The 16,303-nt window shown below is 44.0% G+C and overlaps 1 pseudogene; it reads left to right on the top strand.

Annotated features, from left to right (window-relative positions):
• Positions 1-15,147, top strand: part of LOC101583726 — an 18,086-nt pseudogene extending 2,939 nt beyond the window's left edge.
• Positions 15,148-16,303: the final 1,156 nt, after the last annotated feature.

Raw genomic sequence — 16,303 nt, 5'->3', positions numbered from 1 at the left:
GCATCATACAGGAAGGAAAGCCTGGGCAGACGTGAGGAGGAGGAGGAGGAGGAGGAGGAGGAGGAGGAGGAGAAACAAATTTTCTTTTATGATGTGTCTCTTCGTATTGAATTCTGTCACACAAAAAATTGAGGATCATATTCTGACAATAGAATTCACAAGGACAGTGAATAAAGAATCGGAGTTCTCCACCGTCTAGTTCAAGGTCCACTGGTGACACCACATCTGAGACTCAAAGTTGGCTGGGAGCATATCGGAGATGCCACCCTTATCCAGCTAGACAAGATTGCTATGGAATCTCTCAAACTTGAAACAGTTGTACGTGGAGTTTGAGGGAGAACAAGGCATTGATGAGGATGGTGTTTCCAAGGGAATTTTTTTCAGCTGGTTGCTGAGGAAATCTTCAATCCAGATGTTGGTATATTCATATATGATGAATCTACAGTGATTTTGGTTGAACCTACCTTTTTTTACTCCCCCCATAGCAGAGATCAATCTGGGGGCCTTGCCGCCTTCTAGTTGCTAAGCAAGTGCTTATGCTGCTGAACTGTCTCCCTGGCCTAACCCATCTTCTTTTGAAACAGAGAGTCAGTTTACTCTGACTGGTATAGTAGTAGGTCTGGGAATTTATAATAACTGTATGCTGGATGTTTAGTTCTCCTCGGTTGTGTACAGGAAGCTAGTGGGAAATAAAAGAACTTTTGCAACTTGGAAGACTCCCACCCACTTTTACATCAGAATTTACAGCTTATTGGAATGTGAAGCGAATGTGGAAGACGCTAAGATGATCAGTGTCCAGATATCACAGGTAGAGCTTTTCGGTAAACCAATTTCGTAAGAGCTAAAGAAAAATGGTGATAAAATTCCAATTATAAGTGAAAACTGGGGGCAGGCCAGATAGCTCAGTGGACTAAAGCGCCTGCTCGGGTAAGTGCAGGGATGGGGTTTGATCCCTAGCGCCACATGCCGCGCCAGCCCCACCCCTGCAGCACGCTGGGACAGCCATTGAGACTGGGTGTGGTGGTGCGTGCCTATAATCCCAGCTCTTGAGAGGCTGAGAACAGGAGGATCACTGAGTCCAATCTGCATAGTAAGACCCTACAGATACTGTACTAAAGACATTAAAAAAAAAAAACAGGAAGGAATTTGTCAGTCTCTAGTCTGACTACATTCTTAGTAAATCAGAAGGAAAGTAATTCAAGACTTTTTGTAGAGGTTTTGATATGGTGACTGTAATGATTTGGGTCTAGCTGTCTCATCAAAGCCTCACACAGTCGCTGGGGTACCTTCTAGAGTTTGTGATTAATTCATGACCCAGTGCAGGGATTATGGGTGTGAGTGCTGCTGGGATTATGGGTGTGAGTGCTACACCCGCCCTGGGGTGGGCAACCTGCATACAATGTAAGGAGGAGAGAGAGGCTGCCTACCTGCTGCAACTGCTGCGCCTCCTTTTGCTCTCTGTTTTCTGCCACCTGAGCTGCTGCCCTCTGCCACGTGCCACTCTGCCTTGGAGCCAGTCAAGTAGGGCCTGAAACCTCCACAAACCATGAACCAAATAAACCTTTTCTTCCTTGATTTTGGGTGTCGGGTATTTTGTCCCAGCAATGAGACAAAAGTAACTGAGACAGTGACCAATGACTCTCCCTTCAGATGCTTATGTAAACCACAAAATGTTGAATTGCTTATGTGCAGAATCTAGAATTCTAGGTGCTATAAGAAACTTCAGAATATGATGGTGGCTATGCCAGGGTCTCTGCTGTGATTAGGGAGTTTTAAGAAACCATTCATTGGCTTACTGATCATCAGAAAAGATTCTTAGGTTACCTACATCTCATATTTCACTTTTTTCTTTTTGTCTCATTAAACTTTGTTTTAATGGGTCTCAAAATTTCGTGGCAGAATTTTGGTCAAGTTGTTTCCATTAAAGAGTATTGATTTTAAAAACTAATTACACATTTTTAGTTATATGGGTCTTGGCCTTAACCATCCAGCAGAATAGTATAATGACAAGGTATAAAAAGGAAAGGCATATTAATCTGCTGAGCTGTAAAAGGCTCAAGTTAACAACTTCTGACATCGCCAGTTCTGTTGATAACCCACTACTATTATGGACTATTGGACTATATTGGGTTATTCTGCTTAATTCAAGCACCTACAATATTTGAATGCAATGGAACACCCATCTCTGACAAAAAAGGGGGGACTAGAAATGAAGGACCATTTTGTAGTGAAAATACATATATATTAGGATAGATATACAGCTACTTTCTCTTAGTTCAATGAGAAGAAAGATTTGTACTAATAGTGTTTAAATAAAATACCATGTCTGCATCTTGTACTCTAAATAACTACTATGAAAACAACCATATGCAATGTATTAATTATTGTAACTGTCCTACTAACCAGTTTTTTGGTTTTTTTTTTTTTTTTTTTTTTTGTATTTTGGGGAAGGGTCTACAGGGTGTTCAGAGTCTCACTACTAGATCAGATTCGTAGTGATCCACCTGTTTACAGTCTCCTAAAAGCTGTGATTATAGGCACACACCACCATGCCCAGTCTCAATTGCCATCTCAGCATGCCCCAGGAGTGGGACCAGCATGGCAGGCCCGGGGATCGAATCCCTGGACCATGCGCCTGCTTGCAGGTGCTTTAATCCACTGAGCTCTTTGGCTGGTCCATATTAACCTGTATTGAAACTGTCTCATTGCTATTTCTTTCTCATTAAAATTAATTTTAAAAAGACTAAATAAATAGACAAAAATATAAAAAAAGATATCCAAAACATAAATATAGTAAGTGAAAAACAGAAAAAAGGAAGTGGGGTGATAGATCTACTGCAAATAGGAAAGGGACCAGAAGAGAAAGGGAGGGACCAGGAGAGAAAGGGAGGGAACAGGTCCAGCTAGATAGCTCAGTGGATTCAAACACCTGCATAGATGCAGGAACTGTGGTTCGACCCCTAGTATGCTGTGCTGGCCCCCGCCCTCAGAGCACACTGAGATGGCAGTTGAGACTGTGCATGGTGGCGCACTCCTGTAATCCCAGCGCTTGGGAGGCTGATAACAGGAGAATCACTACAAGTCCAATCTGTGTAGTGAGATTCTGTAAACCTTGTTGACCCTGTACTAAATACATTTTTTAAAAAAAGGAGTGAACATTTAAAAGTAGAATTAAGAACTCTCATGTACATGTGCAAAATTTGTTGAAAGTAGTTATTATAAAATATAAATATAGGGGCTGGGGAGATGGCTCAGTGGAATAAGTGCTTCCCTGGCAAGCACAAGGGCCTGAGGTCAATCCCCAGTTCTGAAAAAAAAAAAGGAAAAAAGGAAATACATACTCATGGATGAGCAAAAATAAACTGTGAAAAAAAATGTACAAAAATTCTTTTTTTTTTTTCTTGCAGTACCGGGGATTGAACTCAGGCCCTTGTGCTTGCCAGGCAAGTGCTTATTCTACAGAGCTATCTCCCCAGCCCACAAAAATTCTATGAAGGCTTATTTGCAGAATAATTAGAATGTGTCTTATATTTACTATACTTACTTTATTTCCTGTAATTTAGAAGGGTAAATAATTAGATAGTGTGTCACTTGTTTTCTTTGGTTACTATCATCAACTAATATCCAGTATTAGTAAGCTTATAGATATGTAATTTAGCTTTTTCTTTGGCATTACCATCATGGTCAGCACTGGGAGTGGCAAGCCTATATATTATGAATATTTCATTTTAAAAAGTTTATTTATTTTAGGACATATTCTCAATGAAAGAATTTAATATGTTTATTTTTTACCTTCCAATCTTATTTCCTAAAATTCATTTCTATGTTTAGTAAATGAGACTTTTTTTTTTTTGTATTTTAGGGAAGGGTCTACAGTGTGTCCAGAGTCTCACTACTAGATCAACTTGTAGTGATCTGCCTGTTTACAGCCTCCCAAGTGCTGGGATTGCAGGCATGTACCACCACACCCAGTCTCAACTGCCATCTCAGTGTGCCCCAGGGGGCCAGGCTGGCCAGGCTGGCAGGCTCTGGGATCGAACTCCCAGCCCCTGTACCTGCTTGCAGGCACTTTAATCTGCTGAGCTATTTGGCCAGCTCTTATTAAATGAGACTTTGCAATCATAGAAATTACTGGAGCATATGCAGTAATCTTTTTCTTTCTATTTTTATTAAAAAAAAGTCTGGTAATTATTAAAAAATAAATAAAAACTAATAACTTAAAAACTGCCCCCCCCCACAAATGGTCTACAAAACATTCTCCTTTCCTTCTGAAGGCTTTATGATGCATTGTTATCATTAACCAGTTTTTCATTATTAAACTTAAATGGCTAATTGGGAGAAACAGTTCTGAGACTGGTCTTCCACCACTGATTAAGGCCGGGGAGATAGCTCAGTAGAATAAGCGTTTGCCTGGCATGCACAATGACCTGAGTTCAGTCCTTGGTTCTGAAAGAAAAAAAAAAAAAAAGACTGGGGTGGCAGGCGTCAGGGACAATATTCATTTAGCCTTCGGAGCTTTCTGGGCAGACTTAGTGACCTTGCCAGCTCCAGCAGCCTTCTTGTCTACAGCTTTGATGACACCCACAGCAACTGTCTCATATCGCAAACAGCAAAACGATCCAGAGGTGGGTAGTCAGAGAAGCTCTTGACACACATGGGCTTGCCTGGAACCATGTCGACAATGGCAGCATCACCAGATTTCAAAACTTGGGCCCATTTTCCAGCTTCTTACCAGATGGCAATGAATCTTTTCTTTCAGCTCAGCAAACTTGCAAGCAATGTGAGCTGTGTGACAACTCAGGACAGGAGCATAGCCAGCACTGACATGGCCAGGATGGTTTAGAACAATCACCTGAGCAGTGAAGCCAGCTGCTTCCGTTGGCGGGTCATTTTTGTCATCACAGGCAACATTGCTACACCAGACATCTTTGACAGACACGTTCTTGGTATTGAAGCCCACATTGTCCCAGGAAGAGCTTCACTTCGTCGTGCATTTCAACAGACTTGACTTCAGTTGTGACATTGACTGGAGCCAGGTTTGAGAACACCAGCCTCCACTCAGCCCACAGGGACAGTGCCAATACCACTGATTTTTTTTATATTTTATTTTTATTTATTTATTTATTTGTGTGTGTGTGTGTGTGTGTGTGTGTGTGTGTGTGTGTGTGGCCAGCTCAGCCCACCAGGGGGCGGGGCTGGCTGGCATGTGGTGCTGGGGGATTGAACCGCGGTCCCTGTAATTTGCTTAGCTTAGCTTGTTCTAAGTAGGTGCTTTAGACCACTGAGCCATCTCACCAGCCCCAATACCACCGATTTTGTAGACATCCTGGAGCGGCAGCCACAAAGACTCCTCAATTGGGTGAGTGGGTGGGAGGATGCAATCCAAAGCTTCAAGCAGTGTGGTTCTGCTGGCATTGCCATCCTTTCGAGTGACCTTCCATCCTTTGAACCAAGGCATGTTAGCACTTGGCTCCAGCATGTTGTCACCATTCCAACCAGAAATTGGCACAAAAGCTTCAGAGTCGGAGTTGTAGCCAGTTTTCTTAACGTAGGTGCTGACTTCCTTAACAATTTCCTCGTACCTCTTCTGGCTGTAGGGTGGCTCTGTGGAATGCATTTTGTTAACACCAACAATTAGTTGTTTCACACCCAGTGTGTAAGCCAGAAGGGCACGCTCACGGGTCTGCCATTCTTGGAGATACCAGCTTCGAATTCACCAACACCAGCAGCAACAATCAGGACAGCACAGTCAGCCTGCGATGTGCCCATAATCTTGTTTTTGATGATGTCTCTGTGTCCAGGGCCACCAATGATGGTCACATAATACTTGCTGGTCTCGAATTTCCACAGGGAGATGTCAGTGGTGATACCATGCTTACATTTGGCTTTCACCTTGTCCAACACCCAGGCGTACTTGAAGGACCCCTTCCCCATCTCAGCAGCCTCCTTCTCAAATTTTTCAATGGTTCTTTTGTTGATGCCACCACATTTGTAGATCAGATGGCCGGTGGTGGTGGACTTGCTGGAGTCCACGTGTCCGATGATGATGCTATTAATTCGAGTCTTTCCCTTTCCCATGTTGGCTTTGATTTAGTGGTGGTTTTCACTACACCTGTGCTCTCCCAGCAAACACGTTGCAAAAAAGCTCATATTTTACTTTTAATGTCCTTTCACTTCCAGAATATTCAAACAAAGAAAAACTTAAAAATATTGTTTAAGGCTATCACATATGCCCAAGAATTTTTTTTTTTTTTTCATTTTAGGGAAGGGTCTACAGGGTCTTCAGGATCTCGCTGCTGGATGGGACTCATAGTGATCTACCTGTTTACAGCCTCCCAAGAGCTGGGATTACAGGCATGCACCACCATGCCCAGTCTCAATTGCTGTCTCAGCATCCCCCAGGGGAGGGGTCAGTACAGCAGGCCTGGGGACCGAACCCTGGGCCCCTATGCCTGCTTGCAGGCACTTTAATCCACTGAGCTATTTTGGCCGGCCCTTTTTTTTGCCTTTTTTTGCCTTTGTGTGTGTGTGTGTGTGTGTGTGTGTGTGCGGAACCGGGGATTGAACTCAGGCCCTTGCACTTGCCAAGAAGTACTTATTTTACTGAGCTACCTCCCAGGGCCCTGCCCAAGGATTTGGCATGTTATAAAACAACAACAAAACAAAATGACAAACAAAAGAAGAAGAAAAAAAGGAAAAAATTAACAGCTATGACAAAAGGGATAAATCTGATGTGGATAGTGTCCTAGTACCCAAAACACTGTAGGACAGTGAGCTACTATAGTCATCTGTGTCTGTGCCTCCCTATTTACTGGGGACATGTCGGCTGGAACAGGACATTTCAGCTACATATATAAACAAATCTTTTTGTTGTTGTTGTTACATATTCTTTCACTTGTATGTAGAGGTTTTTCCGAATATTTATTTTAAGGATGTAATTGCTTTTATTTGTGTGTATTACTGCTTGATGTTGAGCTTTTTTGAGTATTTAAAATATATGTATTGGCTGGAGAGATAGCTCAGTGGAATAAGTGCTTGCCTGACAAGGTCTTGAGTTCGATCCCTGGTACCACCAAAAAATAAAATAAAGAAAGAAATAAAAAATAAAATATGTGTACCAATAAAACTTTGTAGGACAACATTGCCTCTATTTGTAGACCAATTAACCTTCAAGTGTGTGCTGTTTTTCTGTGTCCTTGTATCTAACTCAAATAAGGAATCTCTTCTTCCTTCCTGCTTTCTTTCTTTCTTTTTTTAAATAAACAGCTTGCTCTTTAAACTTGAAATCTTGGAAGCAGTGAGATGCAAATACTGCCATTCACATCCCCAATTGCTTTCTGTGCAAAATTTTGTGAATCAATAAATATGGAAGACAGAGCTTGGAATGTTTTAGCTGCAGCCCTCAGAGTTTACTTTAGTAACAGTGCAACAAATTTAAAAACAACTCATGCCACAGTATGTCATTTTCATGTGTCCTGGAATGAACTTTGTCAGTAGCCCATCCTCCTTCTTAGTATATGAAAGGGCAGGGATTTTTTTCTTCTTGTTGTTGTTTTAAGTTTACTGGGGAACATGTATTTGGCCAAATTATATGATAGTTAAGCCTAATGCAGCAGTTAGGAAGCTTGTTGTTTATTATAAACAAAAAGCCTGTGAAAGTGTGCTTAATTTTTATTTTTATGTACTTATGTATTTATTTTTAATGTATTAGAACAAGGTCTACAGAGTCTCAGTATGTAGATTGGACTCATAGTGATTCTCCTGTTCTCAGCCTCCCAAGCGCTGGGATTACAGATGCACGCCACCACGCCCAGTCTCCATCGCTGTCTCAGTGGGCCCAGGGGTGGGGCCTGGGATTGAAGCCTGCTCCCTGTGTCTGCCTAAGCAGGCACTTTAGTCTGCTGAGTGATCTGGCCAGCCCTGGTACATATATTTTAAATGCTCAAAAAGTTCAACATCAAGCAGTAATACAAGCAAAAGTGATTTCACCCTTAAAATAAATATTTGGTAAAACCTCTCCGTACATACAAGTTTAACCCACTCTTTCTTGAGGCACCTGATCAGTGAGGCAGTGTAATAGCATGGAGGACTACTGAAAGCAAACCTGGAAATGAATGGAAGTATTCCTCTTAAGAATAATGACGTTGTGGGGCCAGGGAGATGGCTCAGTGGAATAAGCGCTTACCTGGCAAATGCAAGGGCCTGAGTTCGATCCCTGGTTCCACCAAAAAAAAAAAAAGAATAATGACGTTGTATGTCTGTAAAAGTTGAATTTGACTACAAAAACAATGAAGATTACTTTTCTGTACCACAGAAAGTACAAATAGGCAAAAATTACTGGATATTTAAAGTAGTAGCTGGGGGGCTGGTGAGATGGCTCAGTGGTCTAAAGCACCTACTTAGAACAAGCTTGGCAGAGCACAGGGACGGAGGTTCAATCCCCAGCACCACATGCCAGCCAGCCCGCCCCCTGGTGGGCTGAGCTGGCCACACACACACACACACACACACACATACATAAATAAATAAAATAATTTAAAAAAATAAAAATAAAAAAATAAAGTAGTAGCTGGGCTGGCCAGATAGCTCAGTAGACTAAGCGCCTGCTTTAGCAAGCTCAGGGGCCAGAGTCTGATCCCCAGTTCTGCATGTCCCACCAGCCCCGTCCTTCCTTGGGCGCTGAAAACAGGAGGATCATAGGGGTCCAATCTACATATTGAGACCCTGTAGACCCTGTACTAAATGCACAAAAAAATAAAATAAAATAAAATAATAGCATCCCCTTTCCTAGTCTGGTTTGTGACGTTAATTTATTTTGATGCACTATAAAAGTAATGGATTTTGGATTTTTTTGGATTATATATTTTTAACTTAAAAATTATTGGGACATGTGTACATTTAGGTCATTTTGGGCAGTACTGACTTCTTAGTGTTGAGTCATCAACTCATAAATATATGTATCTGCCCATTTATTTAGATCTTTTTTATTTCTTACATGAATGTTTTATAGTTTTTTCAGTACGTATAATCTACACACTTTTGTTATATTTATAATTGAGTTTTTCATTTTTGTCAGGGGCTGTTGTAAGTGGTATAGAATTCTGGGGAGACAGTTTTGTTTTTTTTCATTTATGTATTTGGTACAAGGTCTCACTACGCAGCTTGGACTTGTAGGGCTCCTCCTGTTGTCAGCCTCCCTAGAGCTGGGATTACAGATGTGCACAACCACACCCAGACTCGGTTGCCAGCTCAGCACCCCCTGTGGGCGGGGCTGGTGGGACATGCAGAACCAGGGATCAAACCCTGGTCCCTTTGCTTGCCGAAGCAGGTGCTTAGTCTGCTGAGCTATCTCACTGGCCCTCTGGGTCGACAGTTTTACTTTTTTCTTTCAGACTGGCTTACTTGGTTTCTGCCAGGAAGCTCTGGCTGGGATATACCTTTGCTCCCTTGCTGCTTTCAGGCTTTCTCTTTTGTTTTTGGTATTTACCCGTCTGAAAATGGTATGCCCTGGATTCTTTTAATAGTGTTTGTCTTGGTTTGTATTCTCTGAGCCCTTTGGATGTGATTGTCAGTAGCTTTATAAAACTTTCATCCCTTTATTTCTTAAATATTTCTTATCCATTGTTCTTCCTGACATTCTGATTATATATTAGATCCCTCAATATCCAACGCTATTGGTTGATCCTCACCCACCACTCGCCGTTGTTGTTTCCTCTTTGTGCTTCAGTTTGCCTCACCTTCAAGTTCCTCGACTCTTTCTCCGGCTGTGTCAAGTCCACTGAGGACCTCGTGGCAGGCGTCTTTTCATCCGTGTTACTGATTGCCATTTCATTTTTATTTCACAGTTGCTATCTCTTCACAGAAATGTCTCATTTGCTTGTGTATGGTGTCCACCTTTTCCATTAGAGTCTTTATCACACTTACAGCAGTTCTTTACATGTGCTGCTTGACAGTCCCAATACATATCATATCCAAATCTGATGGTTTTGATTGCTTTTCAGTATTTTATTTTAAATGTAAGCCTCATCACTTATCTTGTAGTCCAGAGACATTGTGGAGGCCAGCATAGGCAAAAGCGACATACCCTATGTTATGGCTTGTATCTAGTTGTCCCCCCAAAGCCTCACGCAGTCTTGGGGCAGCTTCTGGAGTTTGGGATTGACGCATGGTCCAGTGCTGGGATTATGGGTGTGAGTGCCCTGGGGCAGATTCTCTGCATACAAATGTAAGAGAGAGAAGCTGGTCGCTCCTCGAGCTGCTGCCACTCCTTGCCTCTCTGCTTTTTGCCACCACCATGAGTGGTTGTTCTCTGCCATGTGTCACTCTGCCTTGGAGCCAGCTGAGGATGGACTGAAAACTCCACTGACTATGAGCTAAGTAAACCTTTCCTTTCTTCATTTTGGGTGCCGGGTATTTTGTCCCAGCAATGAGAGAAGAGTAACTGAGACGCCCTATCAACTGTCCTTTGGTATAGAGATGAGTCAGAGCTTGATGTTGCTATGGTCAATCTCACAGGATGACTGTACCATCAGATCTCCCTGTGGCCAGTCCCCCTTCCACTTTAAGTGTGTGGGTCTCAGAGAGGGTGTGTCCCCACCTTTCAGTTGCCTTCCTAGCAATGTTCCGGTGCACCTTGCCACAGTTGCTGGATGGCAAGAGGTGCGACCAGGAGATGCTTAGATTTTCATTTGGCCCCATGGGCTCAGGTCCTGTGGGCACAACCTTTCTGAGTGTCCAAAGCTCATTCCTCCATGGGGTGAGATGTCCCAGACCTACATTGAGTGGATTTGTGCCTTGGTTCTCACCAGGGTAATGCCAGAGCAAAACTTTCTAACAATCTTGCTGGTCATTTTTGTGGATGTCCAGTGGAATCTGTGGAGACCTGGGAATGGGTGTGAATGTCCCTCCCATCTAAAGCTTGAGGAGTGCATGCTCTCTCATAAGAGCTCTCTCAGCTTTTACGGATTTCTTAATATGTTAGATGAATTCCCTTGGTGGTGTGCTGTCTGACCTGTCTCAGGTGAGCTTGTGCTTTATCTCTCTGGCAGGTAGGTACCTATCCTTTCTTCGATCTCAGGCTAGTGGGTTGTCCTGTGACCTTGGCATTGATAGTTTTGAGGTAAGCCATGAGTTTGGGGGCTGTTTGAGATATTTTGTTGCTGCCTAAGGTGGGAAAAGAAAGCTCTCTTAGCTTTCAGTGTCCCAAGCAGAAGCTGAGATTAGCACCCACAACACCTTTCCTGAGAATTCCTAGGCTCCTTGACATTGAGGAGGAGCCTGCACTGCGTCTTCCTGAGTGCACATCCAGGCCTGGTCTCTGGGGCTGAAGACCTGCCCAGGCTCTCTGCTTGGCTGTGGCCAAGCCATAACTAGAGTTCTATCTCAGCACAGATATGCAGGATCCTTTGGGTCATGTCCTAGATGGGTGGAGTGGAGCCTGGTGCTACCATAGCCTCTCCATGGTTCTGCCCTGCCCTCCCTGTGGTCAATTATGAACTTCAGGCATAGCCTAGAAGTTTCAGGACTTAAGACCCATCTAGATGGTCTGCTGTGACACTGGGGGCTCTTCTGGCAGTCTGACAGATACAGCTGGACCAAGGTGAAGGATGCAGTGCCCCTTATTCCTTGGTACGGAGCCAGGACCTGCTGCAGGAGAAGGATCACAGATTATATCCTGATCTGGTGCCACCTGGGAAGCCTGGCCCTGCCCATCACCTCTCTTCTCCAGAGAACTCAACATGGGGTGAGTGCTATAGGACAGAGTAGCCCGTGAGCTTCCCAGAGAAAGGGAGGTGGCCTCACAGGGAGCTACAGGTGGCCGAGCTTCATGGCACCTCAGGTCTGGTTCACCTACCCCTTATTTCCACAGAGGATCTCCCAGGGCAGCTGCTATAAACTGTCAGCCACACTTCAGCTCCTGTAGCTCCTAGCCCCACCCCCTACACACCTGCATGTCTGCTGCCTAGTCCAGCACAAGCCTGGGGGCTCTTCAGGAGACATATCTAGTAATCTTTCTAGACCCTAAGAAGATGGTGCCAAGATCTAAGTGAACTACACACATGTGATGACATCAGGGTCCCTGCCCACCAGAACCAGTCTGCCCACTTACTCTTAGCTTAGGGGCTCTGCTTGGACCCCTAGGATCAGAGTCAGGGCCAGATACTCAAGCTGGAGAGAATCATAGGCAAGGTGTGATGCCTCAGCCTGCTCTCATAGGCTGCAGTGGGTGGAGGAGCAGCTAGCTGTCCCCACCACAGTCATTTCATTTCAGTGTCCCCTTGGATATATACCCCATCAGCCAAGAACAACTTTTTTGAGAGCCCATAGTCGTCAGCACTCTTGGATGTGTTGGGGGACAGGAACACTGTCTCCATGGCAGCAGTTAGGTAGGACATAGTGTCATCTACTCAGATCTTGCAACCACTCATTCACTTGATCCATCCAGGGTCACCCATCCTGAATCTCTGCAGGATCTGGTGGCCCTCAGATTCCAGGGACACTTGTTAATAAGCCAAATAGGAAGACCTATGGTCCCTTTCATTGCCACTGTGTTAGGCCTGAGGTCTTGACTGGACCCACCACTTCCACCACCATTTTGGAAGGCTGGGTCCTTGAAGAGCCCATTGCTACCACAGCCCCTGTGTGCCCTGCTGTAGTCCTTGCCCACTGAAGGAAAATCTGCGTGGGGATATTAAGGTGTCCTAAAGGCCACTGAGAACTAAACACATTTCCTCCTACCACTTATTCAGACCATCATCCCTGTCTATATAACAACTCTTCTCTGACTTGACTTATTGGCCCAATGGAAATTACTAGGTAGCAGCAAAGTCTCTAGTGGATTCCTGTGATAGGAGAATCTTTGTCTTAGCACCAGGACCCTAAGATTAGCTGAACTCAAAGCTACTAGACACAGAATCACAAGGTTGGTGCACATTTCTCTCTACCCAAAGTGGGTAACTTAGGGAGGGTGCTCAAAGCTGTCTCCAGGGCACACCCACGATTTCCTTAGTTCACCACCATTACCTCTAGGTAAGCAGGTTGTGGTGTAGGAGCAGCCCATCTTTGGCTTGGTAAGACTCCTTCCAACCTATCACTGAGTCAAGCTCAGCCTCTTGTCAGTTGGTCATACCCTCAAGAGGGCTGAAGAAGAGATGTCAGCCAACTTTAGCGAAGGACATAGCCCTTGTTTGTGTGGCTTTCTTGTGCCCTGTGCTTGTTCCTTGTTACAGCAGTTTCTCTCTGCTGCATGGTGGACTTCCTGACCTGATGAGTTGGTTCTAACAGAGCCCAGCTCAGGATGGGCATGTCAGACCATATGGTCATTTGATGTCAACAGTCAGACACTGACTTAGCCTATTTTCTGTTGCTGTAATTGAATATCTGACCGGGTAATTTATAAAGAATGAAAGTTTATTCACCTCATCATTCTGTAGCCCATAGTTCAGGGGCCTGGTGCCAGTGAAGGCTTGGCAACTGATGAGACCTTATGCTGCATTCTGACATGGTCAGGGGATCACACAGCAAAACAGACTAAGGCGCCAGCTCTGTCTCTCTTCTTATAAAACCACTAATACCATAAGGCCTCTCGCTGGTGACCTCATGTAACCTTAACAGCTTCCCAGGCCTTGCCTTCAAATATCCCTAACATATAGATTTGAGGGTTAAGTCTTCAGCACGTGAATTTTGGGAGACATATTTCAACCACAGCATTCTCTCTGTCTCTGCCAAGGTCCAGAAATGTGTCAGGAGCCTCTAGATGACCTGCTCCAGAGCCCAGTGGTTCTGCATGATGATTGTTCTATGGGGCTCTCTAGGGGTCTTCTAGGAAGATTTCTCTGGTTCTATGGAATTTGCCAGATTTCATGATGTGCCACTATAATAAATACCAGAGAAAATCAGTTTATAAAGAGAAAAGGTTTATTTGGGGCCACAGTTTTGGAGGTGTCAGTCCATGGTAGATGATCCTATTGCTGTGGGCCTGCAATGAGCGTATCCTGGCAGGAGTTCACAACAGAACAAAATCAGGAAGCCAGAAAGCAAAAGAACAGGAAGAAGGAATCAGAGTTATACAATCCTCTTCAAAAAGTACATCTCCAGTGACCACAAGACTTGGCACCAGCTTCCACTTCTACATATTCCACTACCTCCAAATAGCATCTCCATGGTAACCAAGCCTTAAGATCCAGACTATAGCAGATGATAATAACTTCACAAGGTTCTGGGTCTCTAAATCATTGTATAATTTACCTCCCAGATAGTACAGTCTGCATACCTTACTTGAGGCATGCAGAGGACTTGTTCAACTCTAGTTAACATGGTGTCATCAAATCAGTGCATTGTTGAGATGGTTCATGGGATGTTCAGAGATTCTTTTCAAAGAGCAGAAGAATTAGCATGGTCCTTGGCAAGACTGACTGACTGCTGTTGTCCACTCCATGTGAATGGAAACTGCTTCTCAGGTTCCTTTCTGAAGAGTGTGGAAAGCAGTTCATTCACAGACTCAATATCCAAATATGGGTCCGGAGAGATAGCTCAGTGGCATAAGCGCCTGCCTGGCAAGCTCAAGATACTGAGTTCAATCCCCAGTACTGAAAAAAAAAAATCCACATACCATACACTAGAGGTTATATTACTCTAATTGTCAGGGCAGGGGTCTGTAGTTAAGAAAATAGAATAGAGGCCTCTTCAGGCCTTCTAGATAATCCTGGCTAGAAGGAGTTCAAACCAAACTTCTCTAGAGAGATTCCTGTAGGAAATAGGTCAAGGATGGGGAGAGGGGGAGAAAAACCAGATAAAAAAAGGCACCAAGTGGCCTTGGGACTTGCACCAAGAAACCAGAAAACAAGCTGATAGGCAGGACACAGGGAGAAAGCCAAATATACAAATGATAAGCCATCCCCACCTCCAATAAAATATAGTGGAAGTGGGTGTGAGTGTGTGTGGGGGGGTGTGTATGACTAACTTTAAGGCGGTATGTACTCATACCTATGCACTAACATACTCACTCCAGAGTCTCTATATTATTCATTTTAGGGTCATTGTAGAGTGCAGTAGATACCCACGCACCTCCTCACTAACTGTAAGCTAATCGTGAATAAGGTACTCCCGTGCCAACTAGCCGCCTACTTCAAAGATAAGGCCTTATGAGGTAGGTCAAGGACAAGGGAACAGACAGAAAAAGCTGCACACAGACCATTGAGAGAAAGGATGTTAGAAAGAGGCGCTCAGAAGCCAATCCAGTTTTCACAAGTTCTGGGTGTATGTGAGGGGGTCACTCACCCTCCATACAGGCAGCTGGGACAAAGTTGCTGTCTTTCTGGAACCCCCCCCACTTTGATTATCTTTATCAGGGTATAGCTATCTATCTTCTCCTTTCCTCCCCCTCCTTTTTCCCTCTTTACAAATAAAATGTCTTCCTTTCATTAAACTTCATCCCTCTATTTTTTCCCCCCACTGGGGCTGAGTTTTAAGATGCTAGTGCACTGATTGGACAGCAGAGAAGTGATGCTTCCCTCTCCCCTGATGCAACATCTTTGGTTCCCCGACCAGGAGCTAGATGGGACATAATGAAGGTATCACAACTGGTCTATGATAGGTTTTCCATGGTGTTGCAGCAGAGAAACAAGCAGAAGGGAAAAAGGGAAAGGGGCTTTATTATAAAGGGAAAGGGGCCGGGGAGATGGCTCAGAGGAATAAGCGCTTCCCTGGCAAGCGCAAGGGCCTGAGTTCAATTCCTGGTTTCGCCAAAAAAAAAAAAAAAATCTTTTCATATTATAAAGGCAAAGGGGCTTCATTGTCTTAGAGGACATGGAGAGAATTTGGGAAGATAAAGACTTTTCTGAATTTGAACAAAGGGAGGCTGAGGCTTTTATGACCTTTTGCCAAGGGTGGGGTTTGAGGGGAACATTTAGATATACCTGATGAGCTGATTGGGACCTTCCCTGAGGTGGTAGGAAAGGTGAAAGGAAACTGCACCCTGGGCTGAGTTGGAGAAGAAGTGGGGAGGTGGTCTCTGGGAAGATAAACTGTTATTTTAAGGGCTTTGGCCATATTGTATGACCACTGTAATAATTCGGCAATTCATACTAGGGTCATAACCTATCAGTCTAACAGCTGTATTGGGAGCTACAATCATCTATCATGATTTGGCCAATCTAAGAAAAGGCCGGGATTGGGGAAATGAGCAAGGATAGTATGGAAATCACTACCTCTGCATTCTCTAACTCTTCCAAGGAGGCCCAGATCTCTGCATTGTCCTGGAGAAGATATCTTCTATCTTCTATCTTTGTTGATTGTAGAGTTT

The sequence above is a fragment of the Octodon degus genome, unplaced genomic scaffold (assembly GCF_000260255.1).
Source record: "Octodon degus isolate 3935 unplaced genomic scaffold, OctDeg1.0 scaffold00018, whole genome shotgun sequence".
NCBI classification, from domain to species: domain Eukaryota; kingdom Metazoa; phylum Chordata; class Mammalia; order Rodentia; family Octodontidae; genus Octodon; species Octodon degus.
Note: the sequence above shows the minus strand (reverse complement) of the source record. Positions and strands in the feature narration are given on the sequence as shown.